Below are 23,646 nucleotides of genomic sequence, written 5' to 3'. Positions count from 1 at the left end.
ATTAATCTCATTCCACTCTCAAATCATAAAACCAGGTAATATGGTCACACTCACGCAAAGCCAATGTTGTTGGATGTGTTTTTCTCTATTTCACATTGATTTTTATCGTATTTCCTTTAAAGTTACTTTCGTGACATTTCCTGTTTGAAGTTATTTTCTTGGTTTCAAAAGTCTTTCATTTTAAAAGTCATCAACACTTTTACCGCTCTATTAGACGAAATGGCCAAGAGACTTCATTTGCAAAGTAAGATATTATAATATCTGATGGCGACGCAAAGTAATTTAACTATTTGAAATTTCGCGTTTCGCAGAAGCTTAACTTTAATGATATCATCAAGATACGCAAAAGCTTTACTTTTCACTTGAAACATTAATTTCATTTGCGTACAAATTTTGTACTACAAAATAAACACAACTTTAACAATGTCGTTATTTTCCATTAATTTCGATCTTAATTCTATGATGTTGTGGCATTTTCCGTTGAGAATTTTTTTTTGTCAAACAAGAAGTAGCTTTATATAAGTAGGAAATCCGTTATGCATGGCTAAGTGGTTGTGTCCGCCCTTATGCCATTTCATTCTCCGCTAGCCATGCACATTTCAAAATTGTGTATTTCATTAAACTTTATTTCCACAGGGAGTTATCAAGACACACATTTTAAGGTTTTCAAGTTCGATTTCGAGGAGGAAGAGAGATGGATATATACAACTTCTATTCACCATCTCTTTCGATGGAAGTCTAAAACCTTATAACGTACGTCTTGCTAACTCCCTGTGTTTATTTCGTTTTTTTTTATATGATAGTAAAAAGTTGTAAAAATGCGCCAGCCAGTTGTAAGCCTTGTTATATTGATCAGTTGACATGGTTTAAAAAAAAATTCATAATGCACATTTCATCCGAGAATCCATTTGAATTTTTAATCGTGAAGGTCCATTGATCGAGCTGCTTGGCTGTTGTTATTTTTGTTGGAGATTTTTTTTAGTACTCATAAAACATGGTGTTTCGCTGAAACGACAAACATTCATGATCCCATTCGTCTGCTTCATTTTTTCGGTTCGTTGGTTTTTTGTTTGGTTCGGGTGTGTGTACAATGTACATATCAAATGTAGACATTTTAATTTGATTTTTTTTTTTCGTCGGTGAACAACTTAGCGAAGCCATATTTCAGCACCTACCGAAAAAAAACAAGAACTCTTCGGACGTCTGTGCACAATGTGCATTGACGGTTTTACGTATTAAATGTCATAAAATGTGTGTGTGTGTGTGTATGTGTGTGTGTGCGAAAACAACAACCCGAGAACTGAACACGAACAAAGAAGCAACAAAAAAAACTGAATCTCGAAGCATTTCATAAGCCAAAAAATATGGAAAAAAAAACTTGTTCACAAATAAAAATATGCACAAAAATTTTGCTTGCTTATCACTTTTTGCTTACTCCGACGAAGCTTAATCCGCATACCCACAAAAAGTAGCTAAAGAGAATTCAATTGATGCGATGAGCGAAAGCGAAACGATCAAAGTGATTCTCGGTGTTGTAAAAAGTGAAAAGTGAAGAGGAAAACGTACAGAGAGAAAAATATATGCAATGTAACATGAGTAACAGAAGAAAAAAAATTATTAAGTGCTAAGTAAAATCTCTTGTCTGCGAATTTTCTAAAGAAATACTCGGCAAGTTCTCTTCTTTTTTTCTCTTTTCACACACTCACAATTTAGTTGTTGTTGCGATGCTTTTGTGCCGTGCCTTTTGTTTACTGCAATTTAGCTAAACCGAATACTGCACTATATAAAAAAAAAGAGAACGTTCTCATTGTTACACACCGATGCGAACGGCTTCTATTTGGGTGGAACAACAACAAAAAGTTGCCAAACTGAAGGAAAAAATAGCGTTGCATGTGTGCTATGATAAATCGTCTTTGATGTACATTGTACAATGTATATACACTTGTACACACACAGACAGAAAATGTGTTGCGAGGACCAAGAAAAAAAAACCACGAGAGTGAGCGGAGAGTGTAGAATGAAAACCGCCGCCTTTGCTCATTGCCAATTTTTTTTTCCTTTTCGTGCTTCGTAATTTAAGTGCGCATGTAATGAATGGCATGCAAAAAGAAGACAAAAGATAACATTCATTTGGAAAAATGTGCAGAAGAAGAAGAAGAGTTAAATGCCTACACACAACATGCTTGCGCTCAATACATTCTTTTTGCTCTAAAAAGCGAAAGAGAGGGAGAGAGAAAGAAAGAGTATGAGATGGCAACTGAGAAGTGCGAACGAAGAAAAAACTGAATTTTGCCACACAAAATCAGGTTGCCTTCGTGCGGGTAGGGTTTTCGTTACTGCAGCGCAAAAAAAATCTCAGCATTTCAGTCAATTAATCATTGAAAATTCAACGGATAATTGCTGAAGACAATTGATATGCGTCCATGAGATATAAATCAAATTCAGCCAGCACATAAATTCAAGAAGCTTCATCATCATCGTCATCATCATTCACAATGATGAACGGTATCGTTGTCATTATCAACCGTTGCCGTTGTGTTGTGCATGTAAATGTGTGAATCAATCGTCATGATAAAGGTTTTTCAATGTCCATTCCAGAAAATGCGCTCGTTCGTTCTTCATCTATATCACTCTGTCTTGTTACCGTTGCTTCAAAATAATGGAAGCAGCCCAGCTCGCTGGCAATGGTAATGCAAATCCGGTTGGTGAATTTGCAATTTCTCTAACTATTTTGACTGGTGGAAAAACGTGGAAAATTACGGCAACGAGCAAAATTTTTCGAATGCAGAAAAATGTAAACCATTCTCATTTTCTGTCGCTCGCTCGCTCGCTCGCATGCGGGCTCATTAAGAGCCGTCATTACATCTATCTGCTCGCCAATTAAATTGTAATTACATGCCATCTGCATATATGGCTTATTTCGTCTGAAATGTTGTTAACGAAATAACGTTGTCAAATAGCACCTCATGAACCCATTCATTTTGGAAAATTTCGTTCGTTTGTGTCGGCCGCCGCTCGCATTCATAATCGCGCGATGCGGGAGAGACAGAGAGTGGGAGAGAAAAATATTCATCATTAATACTGTCTATCACACATTTAGGTGTTTGGTGTGAAACAATAGCATGCGAAACCTCAATCATACTAACTGCATAAAGTCTATTTTCTGTCAAAATCACCTCTTCTTCCCATTGACATTACTGCATGTGTGATATAATAGTGATGCGTTTGAATTATGTATCGTCAAATGTTATTTCTACGCATTTATCGAGGCTTTGGATTTTGTGTCGATTATTATGGGCTGTGTTGGAATAGCTCCCAAATCGCATATAAACCCATTTGGAAAAAGGCGATTGTGTGCAGATGCTGCAAAACGCTCACTCGCAATCATACTCACTGTGTCTCCCATGTCTCTCAGACACAGTCTCTGTATCTATACTTGCGATAGCTGCCATTTTGAACTGGTTGGCATGTCGCGCATCGTCTCACTATATCCGTAAATCAGCTGTTCTACTGCCACACTTGCCATTATTCGCAAAACATTTTGTAAATTCGTACGAATCTAAACTATGAAAATTCACTACAGTTCAAACACAACTAAGTTGGCGCGAGCGCTCAACTGTGTCAGGGCGTGTGTAAGTGTGCAAATTGTGTTAATGGCTGCACGTTGAGTTTCAATCCAAAATCGGGTTTCAACTGAAAAGTCGATCAAAAGACCAGACACAGACTCACACATACAGACGCTGGCAACCGTTGCATACAAATACATGTAAAAATGTCGCATAATAATAATTGCGTACGTATTGTCGCTGAACGACGACGACGACGACGACGACGACGACAACGACAACGATTGTGGTGGCAGTAGTAGCAGTCTCATCGGTTGTTTTAGCCATCCCCATTTGTTCACGCAGCAATCCATTTGGTCGGAATTCCTCATTTCGTTTTGCATACATACAATGGCAGACGAGACGAGACGAGACTCGATAGAGAAAGGCCATACAGCGAAACCAATAACGAAAACGTTTGTTGCATATTTAAAATATATAGCATATATCTACGTTCTCTCGATTAGGGGTTCTTTCGTCGAAATAACGAAATCCATATCGTCGGAATCGTTAGAAATTTTCGAATTATTCAAGACCTAGATGTTCTAATAATAATGAGGAATGAGCATGATGATGCGCACACAAGGCTCAATGTCATTTTTATGGATGCTGCAAACGGATTTTCTTCAAGCCCATTATGCCTTTTTGACTCTGTGTAGTCGAGTAAAATGTATGGCAAAGTCAGTCATCTATTGTGTCTGGCTCAACTGAGTAGGAACAAAAAAAAAACAACCAAATTCGATACTTTTACAACAGTCTGGATGCTTTTGCACGCGGCACAGTCGGGTGTGTAAGGAAGAAACAAGGAAAGGGAGAGAGAAAGAGAAAGAGAGAGTTGTCGTCTTTCAACCCGATTCGCCGAAGCCAAATATAGGTTCGGATTTGATAAAGAGCTCGTTAAAAGGGAAAAAACATTCATTTTCATTATCAGATTTAGCGCTCAAGTTGCCGCTTTCCAGACGAATTTCTTGTCTCGATCCTCCGAATGGCATCCACTTCATAAAAACATATACCGTCGATTTGGGGTGTGCAGACAACATTGAGCATTCACGATGTGACGACGAGGATGGCAACGACGACGGCGGTGTCAGTGGCGATGACGGTGGTGTTGGAAACGCACGTAGTACCACACCAATGACTGTACGTCTGTGTGTGGTTGTTGCGCCATATCGGTGTATCAAATACAGGGCAAGCGTTTATTGAATGGGTGGCATTGCTACTTTTGTTCCGATGCACATTTATATCATTTTTTTCTGCTTTATTTGAATGTAGTGCAAAATATCCCACTCGGTACACTAAGTTTTTCAGTACAAGAGAGAAAGGAGGAGTGGCGGACGAGGCAAAATGAGAATGGCATACCATTCACACAACCGAAACAACACAAGTATAAAAAGCCTTCAGCCATTTCGAAAGAGAAAAAAAGGCGAGAGAACGAGGGAGAGAAAGAGAGAAAGAAAAGCGAATGAAAAATGAAAAAGCGCACACACATTTCCAAATGTATTTTGCAGTTTTAAGAGTACTGCCCCAGATTTTATTGATTTTTTCTGTGTTCATTCTGTCTGGTTCCCTGTGCTCCACTGTCTGCCTCCATTTCTCTTGCTGTACTAATGCCGATGCTGCTGCCGATGTTGCCGTCGTCGACGTCGTTGTTGTTGTTAGTGTTTTTGGTGCTTGTGTGCTACAATTGTGTAGTATTATTCTGAATCTCTCGGCATTTTTTTTCCATTTGCTCTTCTTTCGCTTAATAAATTACGAAGTTTATTTGCTTATTTCGTTTCATGCAGCTTGGCTTCGTGATTAGAGCAATATTTTGTGCTGTCGTTACAGGACACTTTATTTATGTGCATTTTTTTCCTCTTGCTGTGTATGTGTCCGTCCTATATCGCTCTTGTTCGCCCCTTAAAAGCCATTATTTTCTCTAAATTATCATTTTGTGTCATTGAAATTGTGGAGCATTGGGCTAATATATTTTGTCCACGCTTTCTACGTTCTATGCAAATGCTGTATCATCTTGATCGCCCAATTTTGTATTCATTTGAATCAATTTTTTGGTTGGTGTGTATGGCAAAAATAGCACAGAATCACTTCAATCCTTCTAAAAAAAAAGCCACGAGCAACGAACAAGAGAAGAAAAAACCGAATGAAATTCGGCCACAAAACACTTGCATCTTTGAATAATGGAATGAGGCGAACGTGGCATTCTCATTCGTTTGCCATCGCTCGTTGTGCAGACAACTGAAACGAATGGACCATTTATGCTCGCTTCAGACATTTTGCAAAAACGAAAAAAAAAAAAAATAATGAATCATAAAATGGCACAAATAAATAAATGAAAATGGAAGCGCTTTTGGCCTGATTTAATAAAATCGTTTGTTTGCTACTCTATTGGAATTGCACGCACGAGTTAAGTATAACCATATTATTTATGTGGAAAATTCATTTGCGATTTTCGCGCACTTTTTTTTCGCTCGTTCGACGATGTTAAAAATGGCGATTTTTTTCCCATTCTCTCCACCCAAACGTGCTACACACAATTTTATAAAATTAAATAATAAAATTCGAATAGTTCACATTTCATGGGAACGCGCGCTCGCTCGGCACACTTGCCACCGGAAATGGGTTCTGTGCATTTGAAAGCAAAGCATTTTTGGTTTGTGTGTGCATGTATTTACTTGCTTATGGCATTGCGCGTCGAAATGACAGCTTTTTTGTCGCCGGATTAGCCCACTGAAATATTGCAGGACATTTTCCATGAATCAGCTGATAGAATGTATATGCTACACAAAATAGTGACACATCTCGTAGCAGTAAAAAAAATTCACTATATTTGAACCGAAATTTCTATCCATGTTTTGCATCAGAGTCACAGTCGTTTTTAACATTAAATGCTCATGCTGGTCTCTCTTTGTTTCTTTCCGGAAATTTAATTTTGACTTGTTATGCAAATAAAAGTCAACATCGTACAGCAACAACAATAATATCGATTCAAAGGAAGTGTAACGAGTGTGATGTGTCAGCCCTCGGTACCCATACTGTGCAATGCTTTTGTAAAATATATAGGAAAATTGGGGCACATTCGACATTTTTTTGGTCGCTTCACCAGCGTTGCTGCTGCTGCTGCTTCTTTTTTTCTACTCTTGGTCTCGTGTTTTTTGTGTTGTATTGGCCCAAAACGTATTATGGTACATGTGCCGGTGTTTTCCACCGAAATTTCGGTTTTCGTTTTTTTTTCTCCTTTCATTTGTGTACTGTACAGCACCGTTGTCAACATGAATTGCCGTGCGCAAATCACGGGCCGATTGCTACGTGTACTCTCCCTCTCTCACACTCTCTCTCCGTGTGTATTTTGTATATATATTTATGATCGTGTGATTTCTGCCAATTATCTTAGACAGTTTTTGTGCATATTTTATTTTTGGAACTGTACATGGTTTATTCTCCATTATATACTGCCTCTTTCTCACTCTCTCTCTCTCTCTCTCTCTCTCTCTTGTTTTCCAAAATATGGTTGTTATAGTCGCTGAAGAATGAATATCTCATTTTAGTTATATTTTTTCTGATTGGAATTTGCATAAAAATAGAAATCGTTTTACGTAATGGCACAAAAGGCTGGAGACAGAAAGAGAGGGAAAAACAAGTGTCATTCCCAAGAGGATTGCCAACAAAAGAAGAGCAAAAATAGCCGGATGAAGCTTAAATATAGTTAATCAAATGAATGTTATGCGAATTTTCGGGGAATTTTGGCCAACTCGATGATATCTTAGTATGAATGTAAACTGTTATAATATGTGCGACCGAATGAGCAAATATACAAGTTTTGGTTATGAATGACATCGTTCCAAAAATGTCACTTGAAGTGGATTAATATTTAAAAAATTGCATCGCTTTTGATTGTTATTTTAGGCATACGGTTGTTTCTGTTCCATTTTTTTCCCTCCATTTTACCTGCCATACTGTCAGACCTTATATTCTCGTAGCGTGAGAACGTGTGAGAGGGGTTTTATTTCAATTTGGCTTTAGCGCGCAACGTCTCGTGAAACGAACAAGATAGGTTTGATGGGCAATCGGTAAAAGGTCAGACCGAGGTGAGAGTGATAAATAAGTTTACCGCCGAAGAAAATCGACGGTATGAATAAAAATGTGAAATTTAATCAAGAAAAATAATTAAATGCACGCGACCCTTTTCCTTTTGTTTTTCCTGTCAAATTGAACATGAAACTTTATCAAACGGCTAAAATGGGAAAATGGAAGCTTTTTTCAACCACTTTCGTATGTTGTATGTGTGTGTTTGCAGTATTACAACGGCATATATTATTCAAAAGGGCACATGTTGTATCGGCATCAATATTTTAAGCTTGCGATACACGTTTTTTTCCTTTCTCCCTTTCTCCCTTCCTCCCACTTCATTTCTTCTTTTGTTGCTTTCTACAACAACCGGTTGCTGTGATTAGACTTATTTTGAATGCATTCACTGAAAACATATAAATTTTCAAATTCAAGTCGATCAAGCGTTTTGCGAACAACGCACATGATAATCATCATGGGATGTGAGCGAAAAATGTGAATCACAGCATTTATGCAAATTGATTTTTTTCTTTCTTTTCGTTCTCTTCTCGCACCGGAAATTCAATTCCATTTACATAACAATCGATATTATTTAGAAGAAGAAAAACGAAATACGGTTGAATAATCAACTCTCTTCAGGTAAATACAGAGCATTGAAATGAAGCAGCCGCATCGTTATTGTGTGATTTTAAGTGAAAATCGTCAATTGAATTCAAGGTGAAAAGAAAAGCGTCGCATTCGTTCTTTCTATGGCAAACCAAAGTGAACCTACGGGTGGAAAAAGAAGACGTCAAATGAAAGAAAATGAAAAATATATTGAAATATATCAAATCGGTTTATTTTCTAATGTAAGTGTGTTGAATGATGCGGCAGCAGTGGTAGTTTTATTTGGAATGAAAGCAGCAACCAATTGATCCGAACGATTTGTATATACATTTATTTATGAGTTTGCGTTTTGAGTGTGGTTTGAAATGTCACGCCACGATTTCATATTGACGAATCGCGAACGCATTGCAAAACGAATACGGAAGAAAAAGACGACAGTGTTACATGAGAAATGGGAAATGAAAACTTTGCCACTGAGTTCAAGAGAGAGAGAGAGAGAGAGAGAGAGAGAGAGAGAAAGAGGAGGATGGAAAAGTGAATGACAGCATCGCGGTTTGACTTGAAAAAAAAAAGAATGGCGATGACGATGACGATGAAAGAAAAACTCTCAAAAGATGTGATCGAGATGCTGCGTGAAAAAGAGGAAATATAAAGCGGATTTGGCCCTGATGCAGAAAGCCACCTATAATTCAGCTTAAGAAACATAAGAGGATTTGCTAACTAAACATTTTAAGTAGTATTAACTCAATAGTTACAACCCTCAGTATTGCTAGCACGGCCATAATTTCAATATTCCCTGAATTATTGCGAATGAAAACGGAAACAGTTTGTGACCCAATTTGGTGTGTGTGTATGTGTGTGTGCTGGCTTTTTTCCTTGCTCGCGAAAATATCGAGGTCACACTGTACCAAATGAAATTCACAAAAAATATGTGTATTTCGATTTTCAATTCAGAGAGAGAAAGGGAAAAAACCAGCGAGCCATTCCATGTATATCAAGTTGTACTTTTTGCAAAGAGTAGCAATGTGGTGCTAAGACTTTTGCGAAGCAGAGTGTGTATTGGCTTCGAGAAGGTTATTAAAATGATTAATGGTTTTATCCGCGAGAGGGAAACCACATAAAATTACAACGATATATAGCAGTTTTTTTTTTGCAATAAAAACATACACGCACATATACATATTCACAGAACCCGAGGTGGTCGGTGGTTTTTCTCTTCTTTGCAATTCGTACGTGCATCCCTTTGGTAGGGTGTGAGTGAGTAAGTTTCCCCTAACATCGTCAAAAAGCAAAGCCAGTGTATTTGTTTCGGAAAATATTGGCCTGTGGAAAGAGACAAATAGCATAAAATCCCTATCGATCCTTTGCTAATGTTTCCGTTAAGTTTATTAAATTCGGTATCGACATCAGGCTTCGATTTATTGTATACCTATATTTCGACTTTACCATTACACACACAAATCGAAAAGATTCGGAATTTATTTCGGCCAAAGCATTTGCAATTAGAGACAAGATGGATTGTCTGGTACAATGGAATTTATTCAGTGACAAGCTGCTTGAAGCAGCTAAATGTCAATTAGTACAGCATTTGGACGTACGTTGTGTGTACGATGTTTTGCTCATCCGTTGAAATTCAATATGAATTTCAAATTAGATCCAGCTCAGTGAAACACACCTCGCAGCATTTTCAAGACATCAAAGAATAATAATTAAGGACTGCAATTTGTTCTTTTCGTCAGTTGAGGCGGTATTTTTTTTCACTTCCTTTCGTCTTCGTTCTATTTTCCCTTTGCGGTGTCATTCGTTCCGAATCGAAAGTGTTTGATTTAATGTAAAATCCATTTTACCGCCACTTCTCCAAGATTATGTTAGCTATCAATCTTGCTTTGGCTGCAAGCCACATAGAATGTTCCGTGCCGTGGCACACGGATCGACAATAGCAAAAAGCGAAGCCATGTCAAATGGAAGAGGAAAAATTACATGAAATGTAGAAGAAGAGAATGAATGAGTGAATGAAAAAAGAACCAGCACACTGATGATCGATTAATACGTACATGTGAGAATGTAATGAGAACGATGAGGATATTAATTAATTATAGGCAAAGTGAATTGTTCACTTCAGGGTATAAATGAAGCGCGCCAAGTATTGAACTTTGCGACGACGGATGAGCGACGAGACACAGATTCATGGCGAAATGGAGACGTTTCTTATGTCTGAGCTGTGACTTCTTTCTGCTAGCTTGCTCTTAAGCGGACCGAATTTCAACATAAAAACAAAAAGTTGGAATGAACATCACTCCATCGACAGAAGAAGCGAAGATGAAGAGAAAAAACTCGTTTGTTCGCTCTCTTGCCATTGCTGTGGAAACGGAAGCAAATAAGAAGATTTTAGCCGACGTTACGCGAATTTAGTTAATGATAAGATGCTCACCGCCATCATTCGACGTACTGGTGGTGTGTTGGCTGCTGGTTACTATTCTGCCGCTCTTGGCTTGTCTCTGTTTTTTTTTCCTCTTCATCTTCTTCTCTTACTTTACGTTTTTTTTTTAATGTTTTATGTACACAATGCTTATTTATATTCATTCTCATTTGGGAGTTGTGCTGCTTTCTATGTTCGTGCTTTCTCTCGCTCGCTCGCTCGCTTTCCATGTCACACAGTTTTTGTTGAGCCTTGTCATGTCTTCGCTCGTCTTAAACAGGCGAACGCCAACAAGAAAATATATATTATTTTGCTTTTGATTAATTATTTTTAACTGTGCTGCTGAAAGAATACACATTCAAGAAAATGCTAACGATAAAATGCTGCTATCCATGTCATGCTCTCCGTACTTCATGCGCCACTCTTGGCGCTGCTTTTGGAGTGTACTCGTCGTTTTCCTCGGTACACACACATATTTTGTATGTTTGGTGTCGTTTTGTGGGTGAAGAAAGAAAAAAATCCATTCGTTTTTCTTTGGTTCGTTCTTCTACCGCAAAAATAGTGAGCGAGAGAGTGAATGACGGAGCGGGTGTGCTCTGGTTAAATGCGATCGATAATTCTCAAAACGACAAGATGGAATGCACACAACGACGACGACAGCGGCGGCGGTGCCGGCTCTTCCAGTCGATCTCATTTATATTTTATAGTGTTTAAACACTTGCCATAAATATTGGCATACACACACAAGAACATGGAAATTTTAAAATTAAAACTCTCTTTTCGTTCGCTCTCTTTTTATAGTTTGTTTCGTTTTTTTTTTGTTCTGTCGGTGGATTTGTGCCCTTCGACAGCATTGCCTTTTATTTGATTCAATTTTCTCCAGTAGCAAACATTGTTCGAGTACTACTGCTGCTGCTTCTGTTTCTCTTGTTTGTCTTGCAAACAGAGTCACTGGTGCACATGTACATTTATTTTGATGATGATGATGACGATGGCGACAAAGTGTACACACACAAAAAACGACAAATTTCGCCGCAATGCAGACGTTTCGCCCGAAAACAAACAGTGTATTTTCAAAAGGCAACAGAAATCAATGTTTATACAACGATTCGACGAATGATGGCAATAAATTTAATGCCAACAACAACAACAACAAAAAGGAAGAGACACAACAACAATTTTGCCAACAAAAGGGGCCTCGTTAGTAATTTTTATTTTTGTTCCGATAAAGTGATTCACTTATGTGTTTTTTTCTTTCTTTCTTGTCACCCCAATTTCGTTGTTGTTTCGATTCAATCAGGTGAGAATTGGGAAAATATCATGATAATTTACGGAATAGATTTTCCGCGCCAAAAACGGCTTTGTGATGGCAAAAGCTCAACTAAACAACCATTACACCTAACGACATATCAACAAACTGTTACGAATCTACGGAACGCAACGGAAACAACAACAACAACAACCACTTTGATATCATGTGTCAATTGCAAGAAAGTTTCGCAACAATTTTTTTTGCCACCCGCTTGAATCGAATCCGATTAAGAGCATCATACGATAAAGTTCGGCGTAATTTAAATTTACATCATTAATCATGGCGTTGAGTAGGAATTATTGTTCCGGAATGTATGAGCTCGTGTGTCCTTAACTCATTTGCTCTTGATCCAGGAGTGTGTGTTTGAGTATATGTGCGTAATGAATGGTTCAATTATTTTATGTAAATTAACGAAAAATTAATTGTTTACGTAACGAATGGCATCAGGAGTGACTATTTAATTTTCATTTCCATTTCGTTTATGCTAGTTTCGGTTCATGGATTGAACTTGCCGAAAAATGCTATCATGGAAATTGTCATGCAATTTCGCAATACGCGCCGCGGCACACATTCGAAATGCATGACTATGTCATAGCACACAAGCTTATATTCAGGCAATAACAATGTTCTGTCGTCATTGGCAATCGCACGCAAGAGTTTTTCTTCCTATCCTATTGGTTGTAGTTTCGATAAGGAAAAACGAGCATTGTGGGTGGTAAAAGAGGGCGCTAGCTTTAACTTGTTCCTTTCGCTTCCACCGCGAACATCATTTTATTTTCTCTAATTAACATTGTTATTACATCGAAACCCATACCAATTATCGCTGTAAATGTATGAAACGTTAAGCTCAATATCATTAATGGGTTAGCGAAACCGCGATGCCACCACAATGTCGCATTTAAACTAGCAACCCCATTATTACGGATTATTATCCATGATATTGTGGCTGATCGTTGCTATTGATGCTCTTATCGCTGTCACCCTCTCGCTACTTCCATCCTCTTCCACAACGTCCATTTGAGATATATGCTCAAAATCTCTGAAATCCGCGAATGAGCCCAAAGAAATGTGATTCATTTGTAAATCATGTTGATATTACAATCGCTCCGAATGAATCTCTCTTGTTTAGAATGCAAAATGTGGACGTTAGATTAAGTCTATTTCAGTATTGTGTAGCTGAAGCCCTCCTCTCCTCAGACAAATCGAAATAATCATCATTTCCATCATTTATCATCCAGAGAAATGCTAACTTGTACCTTTCGTAACGATTTGTTCGGCTTTAACTAATGTATTCACTTTCGGTTTGTGTGACATGATTTCAGTTCATTCATTCATTCCGATATTCGTTCGTTCGTTCGCTTGTTTGTACGTTTTGGCCTCTCTGTGTCTCAACGAAACGAACTCATTTGAATGAAATAATAATAGCAAGTGTTCAGCCATTTAGTATCGATCGATGTTTGTGTATGCCTTACATTCGGTAATAGCAGCGTATTTATTTTTATTGTCCTAACGAAAAGTAACCATCCAACATGAAATTACACTCACCATATCTCATTGTTTGATTCTTCGTTTTGTTTTCTTTTCACTCCTGAAGATATTCACTTACAAATCGAGTCATAAATAGCATCTTCAATAAATGATTTATAAAGTATCATTGAATAACAATTGATCTGAGTGACTCCTTTGCGTCGGAACCATTTTCCAAACACATCGATTGATTAATCGATTTCATACACATTTTCCCATTAAATTGTTTCCGAATAATTTTATTTTTCTTTCGCCCATTACCCAATTCAATTTCGATACCATCGTCATTTTCTTGTCGTTGTATTTCATTGAACCATTTTTTTTACCCTCATAACCGGAATGGAACAAAATGTAAAAACAAAATACAACGGAAAAAAATGACTAATGAAGAAATGGGATCCATCGTTGCAATTGTGGTTCAATTTTCCGAGAATGAAATTACACATTGGCAGAAAATACATTTAATTGGCACGAGCGCCAATATGTATACAACACTTTGTAACAGCAAATGCTTTCGATACCGCTGTCTGCTGTGTATTCTATTTTCATGTGAAATCGGAAACGCTCTGTATCGCTGTTGTTGTTGTTGTTGCTGGTACTTTTTTCCTTCTCTCTCGCGTTTAATTAAACACATCCGAACGAAAGAGCACGTATATGGCTTATATGTAATGTTTGAACCAATTTACAATCTCGTGATACGCGTTCACACCGTGTAATCAACGACACATGCTGAATTTCTATATTGGAATTTAATTCTATAAGTGATTTAATTGTGCCATGAACACACACACACACACACACACACGTAGCACACAGCACACAAACACCCATTGAAATTGAAAATGTGATGCAAATGAATAGAATAAACATGAAATGATAAAGTTCGCCAAATTCCACAAACCGTACATTTCAAAGCGCGTCGAGAAGACAGAAAAATGTGATGTTTACCAAACATTTGAAATTAAAATTGCGCGCACTTAAAATGCGTCGATAAAGTATACACGCACAAACCCGAAACGTTTCAATTTTGTATCTCTTTGGCTCATTCGTTCGGTTGGAATTGACGATTTGCCATTTTGCGAATGACAAATTTATTAGCGTCAGACGGTGAACACATAATGCATTTTCTATGCTCGTGCAAGCGACTATAATAAATTCAATATGGTTGAAGTTAAAATGAGCCATGCCAAACGGAAAGAGAAACACGCCGGTATATTGAATGCCAATATGATGGGCTCTAAATGTGTTTAAGAGTCATACAATATGTGACGTGTGCGATGTTCTTTTCGTTCGTTCAATTTTTTTTCCTCTTTTACTTTTACTCTGTCGTTTGTCCGCCCACAAATCTTTTCCTAATTAAAATAAGGTTCGTGTTTATTGAGCAAGAGGCGCGGGCGTACACACAGACACACAATTTTCATTTGTGTGATGCGAGCGCCCTAGAACACGTGCATATATATATATATATATTATGCATTCGTTTTTCGTCGTTTGGGGCACAGTGCGACAGACACATCACCCATTTGATTGATGAATTTTTCATTTGGGAATTGCATATTTATTGCCTTCACCATAATTCAAACACTTTTTAGGATAAAACAAGCTTCTCATCACACGCACCGTCTCATTCACATTCCCATCCACATTCCTCAAAAACCAAATTGAATAAAAGGAGGGAAAACAAATTATTTCGACCCTCAAAATATTCGCACGTGATTATTAAATGAAATTTTTTTCACGTTGACCATAAAAGGAAATTGAACACACGTCCATAAAATATCCAGTTTGTGTCACATATTGTGCGACATCCAAAAACGCGTTACCGCGCAAATTTTATTAAAATCCAATTTGAATTTAACTTGATGTACAATTTTAATTTAGGCTTCCGCACCAATTTCGCTTTTAGGAGCAAAATTGGAGCACGGCTGTTATACATACGTCATGACGTATAAAACGGTTTTTTCCCTGTATAAATGACGGCCGAAATGTGATTTATCAAAATTGCGGTTGACGCAAATGTTTTGCCTTTGTTTATCATATTGAACGCATTAATAAAAACATTTTAATGGCCGTTCATTCGGCCGCCTGTCCAATTTCCATGAATTTTGAATCAATCGAACGTTAGGTTAAATGTGCATTCGCTTATAAAATACATATTATATGTGTGACACGCTTCCGATGATGTATACACAAAGGATTTCAGTGCTGAAAAAAGGCGGAATCAATTTGCGCACCATTGACAGCGACAAACACTGTATGTGTACGCTTGTGTGTCCCTCGATTCCATCATCCAAATATATTAATATTGATTTTCACAATGAATGAACCTGGCCATTTGGATCGATGCGTCCATTCAAAGGCCGATTATGCTTCTCGTATCCGATACACATGTCCGTATTGACCATTCCCTACCAAACATATCATCATCATCATCATCATCATAATTGTGTAGATAAAAAGCGTTTTTTTTTCTCTGAATTGACCTTTTTAACGAGCGTAGCTGATATTTTAAAGAGGATAACGTACGATGAACGGTAAAATTGAATCTTTTGATGTTTGAGAAGGGGATCAAAATTTATTTAAGTAAAGCCGTAAGATGCTTTTCTTGCACTTTTTTTCGTTTCTTCGGAATGTGCAGTGTATTTAAAATTTAAATACCATCCTCCCCAGTTTTTGTGTAAACAACATAAGTCTATTTTTATTTGGATTTTTTTTCTGCTGCTGTGCCGAATTAGATTACACATCCGTTTTTTAGGAGCAGAAGGAATTTATTGTATTTCAAGAATGTATGCTGTACACTCAACAAAAAGTACACCAGGGACAATGAGCTGAGCTTTGCATTTGGTTCTATTCATTCTAAATTGACAACTCATTGTTCGACCCACATAGAGAGAGAGAGAGAGAGAGAGAGAGAGAGAGAGAGCCCGATAGTAGTAGTATTGTGTGCGCCCATGCAACAAATACACTGATTCAGAATCCATGTAATGAAAACCAAGAGAAAAGCTTTGAAAGTTATAGATTGTCTCGTTTTATCTCGGTAACCACAGCATGAATAGACTCTTTCTTTGATTGAATGTCGGTTTGAGTCGCCACTTGCATGCGGTTTTTGGAGACTACATTTTTTCCTTGTGTTTGCTCCCATAGCATCGTTGTGCTTACCACTTTGGTATTTTTCCGAGTCTTGTATCAAATAATGATCAGACTCGAGCACTGTTTCTTTATTCTCGGCTATTCGTTGACGTTGGTCTATATCAGGTTTCATTTATAATAACAATGTACATACCACATAATAATAATAATCTTTTATGGCAATGCAGAGAGAAAGAGAGAGAGAGCAAGCAAACGAGTTTGGATTCAAAACAACCATATACAATTTCTGAGCTACCGATATAGATAACAATTCGTTGAAAGGAGCAGTTTACCTGAACCAGTTGTTAAAATAAATCATACGGACTTTGAGCGGCGTCAATGTGCCTTTGTCTTATCATTACATTTTCATTTATATTATTCGAATTTACGTTGATGGCACATTGTACAATGGCAATCAATTGCTTCGCTTGGAACAAAAGTCGATGGAACTCCTTTCATTCACCTCAAAGCACTGTCTGTTTTGGTCGAAAAATACAATGCTCATTCATTCTATCTCGCTCTGTGTCTCGTTTTGTATATGAGTGTGTGTGTGTGTGTGTGTGTGTGTGTGTATATGAATAGGACGTTTTTCAAAACAAAAAACTTATTGAATAAATTACAGAAAGTTTTCTGTTTTCGCCGGCCGAAATCGGCTTTTATTTTCCATTTTCTCTTCATTTTCTTATTCTCCTATTCGAACAATGGCAAATCAATGGCACAACAGATACCAAAAGAAGTCTGTCTCCTTTATTAAATACGTTCAACGGTTTAAAGAGGCCGGCTAAAACAATGGATCAATAATTAATTGGGTGAGTGAATGAGTGAGTGTTCTTTGTGTGTGAGTCAAAAGACGACGGCTGCTTTTGAGTTCACAAAATTGGTCGTTAAATAAGTGAAAATGTTTTATGGAATCAGAAATCGAATGACGAATTCGAAATAAATATTGTCGATACGTCTGGCAAAAAACGACCTCTTACCATACAAATGGATTGATAATTTTGACATTGAAATTTGATGAAAAAAATTACTGTTCAAAGTGCAATTTGTCTTCGTCGCGTGCATTTTGCTCTGACATTTGCCTCATTGTCGCCACAGAGTTCAGACACAACAAAAACGATTCCGGTCGCTCGGCTTGATATTTCGATTTAACGAACGTTTTCTCGTCGATATTTTGTTCCTAATTTTTTTTTCGTTTCGTTATGAAATGTTCATCCTCTCAATCATGTGTCATGCTTTTTATTTTCCCATCAATTTTTGCTCCAACATTTACGTTTCGTTTGCGAAATGCGAAACGGAACTTTTCTTATTTCAATTCATTTTCAGCAATTAATCAGAGCAGAAAAAAGAGAATACCAACTTACCAGAGAAAATCGATTTTTGTTCCCGTCTACACTTTGGCTTCGAATGTTCAGGCTTCAGTTTTCAATCTGCAATAAGAAAAAAGGGAAGGAAAACAGATCGTTAGATCGAAAAAGTTATGGAAATTTAATTTATCTTTTCAAGTTTTTGGATTTGTTTCGATAACACACACACACACACACAAATAGGAAGAGAAAAAGAATGATCAAAGCAATTTTCAGATTCAATTTGGTATTAGTGCGACGTATAAAATTTGATTCCAAAGAAAATAGAGGGTTGTTATAGGGAAAATCGAATTTAAGCACCCCTGCCTGCCGTCGTCACCTCCATCGAAAACTGCCGCCTTCGAGTGCTCAACGCTTCTGAAAAACATCGCCGTTTGTCGTGGTAAATGTGGATGTGTTTATGTTCAGCACAGCTGTAGTTTCGATTCGGGACACATTTTCAATGTCATGGAAAATACAGCTCGTGTCGCTACCGCTCTTTCTCTCACTCACTTCTTACTTTCGATACGCTTATTACATTTTGAGTTCATTTATCGTTATTAATGCTATTATCACTCATTATCACTCATTTGTGTGGGTTTCCTGTCGTATATTTTCTCGATTGCATTGTCGACTCTTGTTCTCGTCCTCCTTTTCTCTGTCTCGCTCCCTGTGTTTATTATCCCAATTTTTCAATTACATCGAAACCATTCATCAATGTAGGTAGTTATTACAGTTACAGTTTACTGTTATTGCGTTTACTATGTGTACTGTGTGCCATTTGGGCGCCGGTGTTCAATGTTGTTCAAAGTAAGTGAATGCTTTGGCATGCTTAAGCAATCAGTTTTAATAGAAAGCAATATATGGTTTACGTTACGAAAATTTGCTCATATGTGTATGTTATATTTATCCGCTTTTCTCTCTCTCTCTCTCTCTCTCTCTCTCTCTCTCTCTCTCTCTCTCTTTCTTTCACCATCAAACTTCCACCTCGATACGGAAACTATAACGAATATTGAGTGTCTGTTCTAAGGGCGCCCTGTAACATTTATATACATAAATGTATTCCGGTAAATGTTTACTACATCAGTGTGCCAAGCGCGCTTTGTTGCTGTCTCTCTATATATTAACCGAGACATAGAGAAAAATCCACCGAGCCAAAATGCAGAAGATCGGTTCGGTTTCGTCGACGTTGTTATTTAACCGTCAAAAGCAAAACGAATTGAGAAAAAAAAGAAGCTACGAGCCATAAACGGAGCCAATACAACTAATAACAGTTGCTATTAATGTTGCCACCATATAAGTTTCCGTTGCATTGTGTCAATTTTATGGACCTGGATAAATGACGAACAACATGAATGCTATTCATTTGCCATATAAAAAAGTTGGTATCGCTTGTGAAGCAGAGCTACGAAGAGTCAGAGTCAGCCTAGGCGTGTTGCGCTTTTCATTCAGTGTGTGTGAGCGTGCCCAAGCTTTTTTTTTTATTTTGCAAATTCCAAATCTGTATCGAGAGTGCAGAAGTGAGTCGCAATGAGAACATAGTGTGGTTTTTGTGCTCGATGGCACAAATATCCTTTTGATCTAATTTTCAATCATATTATGTACCATTGTATGGTGAATTGTGTGCGAGTGTGCGATTTGTGTGTTGTATGGACCGAAAACGACACAAATACGCTCACACGCCGGTATACATTGATCAAACCGATGCTCCACTGTTGTGCATTAAGTTTGCATCAGTATATAGAGTCATCTTTCTTTCACTCTCGATTCGAAATGAATTATTACATAAAGTGTAGTTCTAGAGCGAGCGAGTGAGCATGTGTCTATGTGTATGTGTATGCCTTAGCTATCTGGCCCAAACGAATGGATGAGTATTGAACACCAAGTACAACATCACCCATATTCTCGAACCGTGTATGTATAAATAATGGTTGCTACGATGTGCCTGTCGTTCATTGTTGTTATTTTTATTGCTCTATCGCCATTTATTTTACGAGTTTTACCCTCTATCTCACTCACTGCCGCACACACAAAACTATCTCTACTCATGCACGGTTGCCTGGGCTGTGTGAGCCTCTTACGACGAACGCTCTTTCTATCGCTACCTTTCCTCTCCCTCCCTACTCTTCTTCTCTCTGTATGTGCTTCTGTGTCATATAAGTCGTGCTGGCGTATGTGTAGTATTCTCGTTATGTCACTCATGTGTGTGATAAACGCCGTGCAACGCCGTTCCAACCGTTATACAACTTATTCTGCACGAATCGGATGTGGAGTTGGATAGGTATACATTTGGTACTCTACATTTCGTAATACTATAAATTGTGCTGATTGTGCTGCTGCTGTTGCTACTACTCCGTATGCGCTTTCAGTGTTACTTCCTGCGCTTCACCGCTGCACCTCTGCTCTACTCTGGTTCGGCTCTCATATCGTTCGGGTGAAAATATCGATTTTCAACGGTGTTCAATGTAAACAGTACGGCGCGCACCAAAAATAGACTCGTCGCTATATCGGAACACAAACTGGTGTTGTATGCTTGTTTGTTGTGCGTATGTAATAATTATATGGAATGGCAATCGAAAGTGTTCAGTCTGAGGGAACATGTAATCTTGTTTTCGGTAAAAAAAAATTGTGTTTCATTTGATCGTGAATTTCTTGCTTCTGGCATTCTATTCTTTTTTCTTCTTCCCTCGCTTGAATTCTGTTTATCGTCGTCGTCATTGTTGTTGTTGTTTTGTGCCGTCGGCTTTATCGTCTGAATGGTTATTCAATGCAATTCATTTTCAGCAGCATAGGAAGAACAAATGTTTGGAAAATTCAAGCATTTTAAGTGCAAATATTTGCCGTTTTTGTTGTTCAGACAAATAACTAAATTAACGTTGCGACACTGCAAACTGTGTATTACGAAACGAGAACCGGAGTATATGGAACATGTTGGCAAAGCCATCACAAGGAATCTATTCTAATAGACCATTCAAAATGGATTTGCTCTGTTCTTTTTGAATTTTTAATTATGGCTGTTGCAGATTTAGCAGATTCACAGTAAAAGAGCAGCCGATGAAAGCGAGGCTTAGTGCGCGCATCATTGGTGAAAATGGTTCGGATTAATTTTTAATTTGCTTTAAATATATTAGTGGATAACAGAATCAAGTGTAATTCAGTTTTTCGACTCGATCGCCTGTTTGCTCGTTTGCAAGCTGATTCACTCTTTCTACGCTATCGTTGAAATGCAATTTTCTGAATTAGTGGCAATTGGATTTCGGAAGACATCAAATAGCGCTTCCGCTACGCATAGAACACATAAATTCATTATGTGTTGTGTAGCAAACATATACGTTATATGGTCGGGTTGTCAATCCACATCTGGCTTTTTTTTCTCCCTCTCTCTCTTCTCTTCTTCTGTTTTGACGTTTCCCTTAAAATATCTTTTCGCTTGAAATGAGAGCGCACATATATATATATATTTAATGGCATCAGTGTGTTGGCCCAATTTCGGCATGGATGAGCTTGTGCTAAGTGTTTAATTGATAGAATAAGCGCAATGTGAAAGCAAACTTTTTGGATTTCACCCAATTTTCGTGCCAAAGAATCAAATATTCCGGATATTTGAGACTCTTCAAAGCATTTTGGCATGGAAGGCACCTTCTCAAGTTTCAACACAAGCCTCGCACTCTCATTTGATTCCTCTTCTCTCTCTCTCTCTCTCTCTCTCTCTCTCTCTCTCTCCCTCCGTCTCTCTTCTTTATAGCACTAGAATATTTATATTTCACTACAAACACTTTTGCTATTCGCATATTGACTATAACTCAATTTCCTAAATAAATAGGCACTCGATAAATATGAAGTGAGCGATAGAAAGCTTTTATCGCCAAAACGGAACAAACGAAAAGTGAGTGAGCTGAACTTCATGTTTGAGCTTCATCAAAAATGAACAAGATTTTTGGGCCAATTTCTTTTGTGTGGGCCAAAAACCAAGCATCGGTTCCCAATTAATGGTCTTGAAATGGCTCCATTTATGTAAAATGTCAAGTGAATTACCTCTTTTTTCAAAGGGGCATTCAACATACAAGCACACACGCAAACAATCGCATAACACATTCACATACATACAGATTCAGTGGGAAAATTGGCCATTTCGTAACTTCGAACACCCTACATCCATAATTTATCGGCCATTGAATGCAATCAACGGATAAAATGGATGGCTTTAAAAATAATGATTTTACCGAACAAACGAACAGAAGAAGAAGAAAAAAAACAATCGTGAGCGCATTGGATCAACAATTTTGATTCATGGCGATTGGTCTCGTACACATAAATCCTTCCGCATTCAATATGAATGCGATTCGTGCAATATATCGTCTCAAGCGAACGGAATTGAATTTGTGAGTTGCGCTTTTTTCTGTTCCATGGATCTTCATGAGTAATGGAGGAATGTGTTTGCATACGTTCCACTCTTATGAGTATGTGTATGGAATTGGTTCAATTTTATGTGAATTCTTTGGAAACACATTAAAAACTTTTCTCCACCTATATATAATGTCGGCACGGAGAAAGGGAGAGAGCGAACGAAAGAGATAAAATAGCGAAATGCTGAACAAGTGTAAATAATTATTTGTGTGTAGTTTGTGCGCATGAAATAATTAATATCACCTGGTTGATTTATGGTAATGTAGAAATCGAGTTTTTATGCGAATTTATATTTTCCACAAATAAAATATCACCAAAATTTTATTTGTACACGAGAATCGCGCGGTTAAATACGCTCGGTTCAAATAGAGAAAAATGCTTTCCACTTCAATTCGTTCCATTTCGGATAAACATGCATAATAAATCATTTATTTCATTCCAGTACATCGAGCGCGCACCGCGTTCCTCGTACTATTTAAATTATTATGTAGTTCGTGTTTCTGAATTGGTTTCTGAAAATGACCTGTTTAATTCTTCCGATTTCTACGAAAGGTTCGATTTCAAATAAATAAATGATCAACTTGGATGATTTGTAGTGAGTTTACTGAACACTTGACATATGACGGCCTGAGAAGAAGAATCTTTCCTTCAAAACCTGTGCGCAGAACACAAACACAGAAATTTTTTAGTCAAAAGGCGAACAGCAAATTTGCGAGCGCAAAAACCTAATATATTTACAGCGAGCGCAAAAGCATAACAGGCCTACTTATATGGATTTTGCATGCTAGTAGGCTTGTTATACTTTTGCGCTCGCTGTAAATATATTAGGGTTTTGCGCTCGCAAATTTGCTGTTCGCCTTTTGACTAAAAAATTTCTGTGTTTGTGTTCTGCGCACAGGTTTTGTAGGAAATGTTTTTCTTCTCAGGCCGTCATATACTCTATTAGCTATAATAAATGTTCGATCGAGAAAAAAAACCGTAACAACTAACAAAATTCCCACGCGTCCACTAAATAAAAATAAGGAAGAGAAAAGTCGTAGTTAGTATTATAGGTAAAAGGGGATAAATTAGGCACGAGAAAATTTCCAAGCAGCAAACCGATCCACGCTATAAGATTTCCCAAATCATTACTGTGTAATGAATTGATGGTGTAGCAACTTTACAGATTTACAGGCAATAACATATTATTAACTATACTTAATAACATAATAATAACGGCCGATATATTGGTCC

The 23,646-nt window shown here is 37.6% G+C and overlaps 1 protein-coding gene across 3 annotated transcripts in view; it reads right to left on the bottom strand.

Moving 5' to 3' along the window:
- The window catches only part of LOC129566235 (protein Tob2-like), a 124,220-nt gene that overhangs the window by 61,293 nt on the left and 39,281 nt on the right, over nt 1-23,646 (bottom strand). For all 3 annotated transcript variants that reach the window (XM_055441987.1, XM_055441988.1, XM_055441989.1), the window contains one exon: nt 18,025-18,090. The gene's annotated coding sequence lies outside the window, so the exon portion shown is untranslated. The remainder of the gene's footprint in view (nt 1-18,024; nt 18,091-23,646) is intronic.

This window comes from Sitodiplosis mosellana, unplaced genomic scaffold, assembly GCF_009176505.1.
Source record: "Sitodiplosis mosellana isolate CC-2019 unplaced genomic scaffold, AAFC_SMos_1.0 Smas_scaffold_3, whole genome shotgun sequence".
In the NCBI taxonomy this organism is placed as follows: domain Eukaryota; kingdom Metazoa; phylum Arthropoda; class Insecta; order Diptera; family Cecidomyiidae; genus Sitodiplosis; species Sitodiplosis mosellana.
This window is presented reverse-complemented; position numbering and strand designations above follow the sequence as displayed.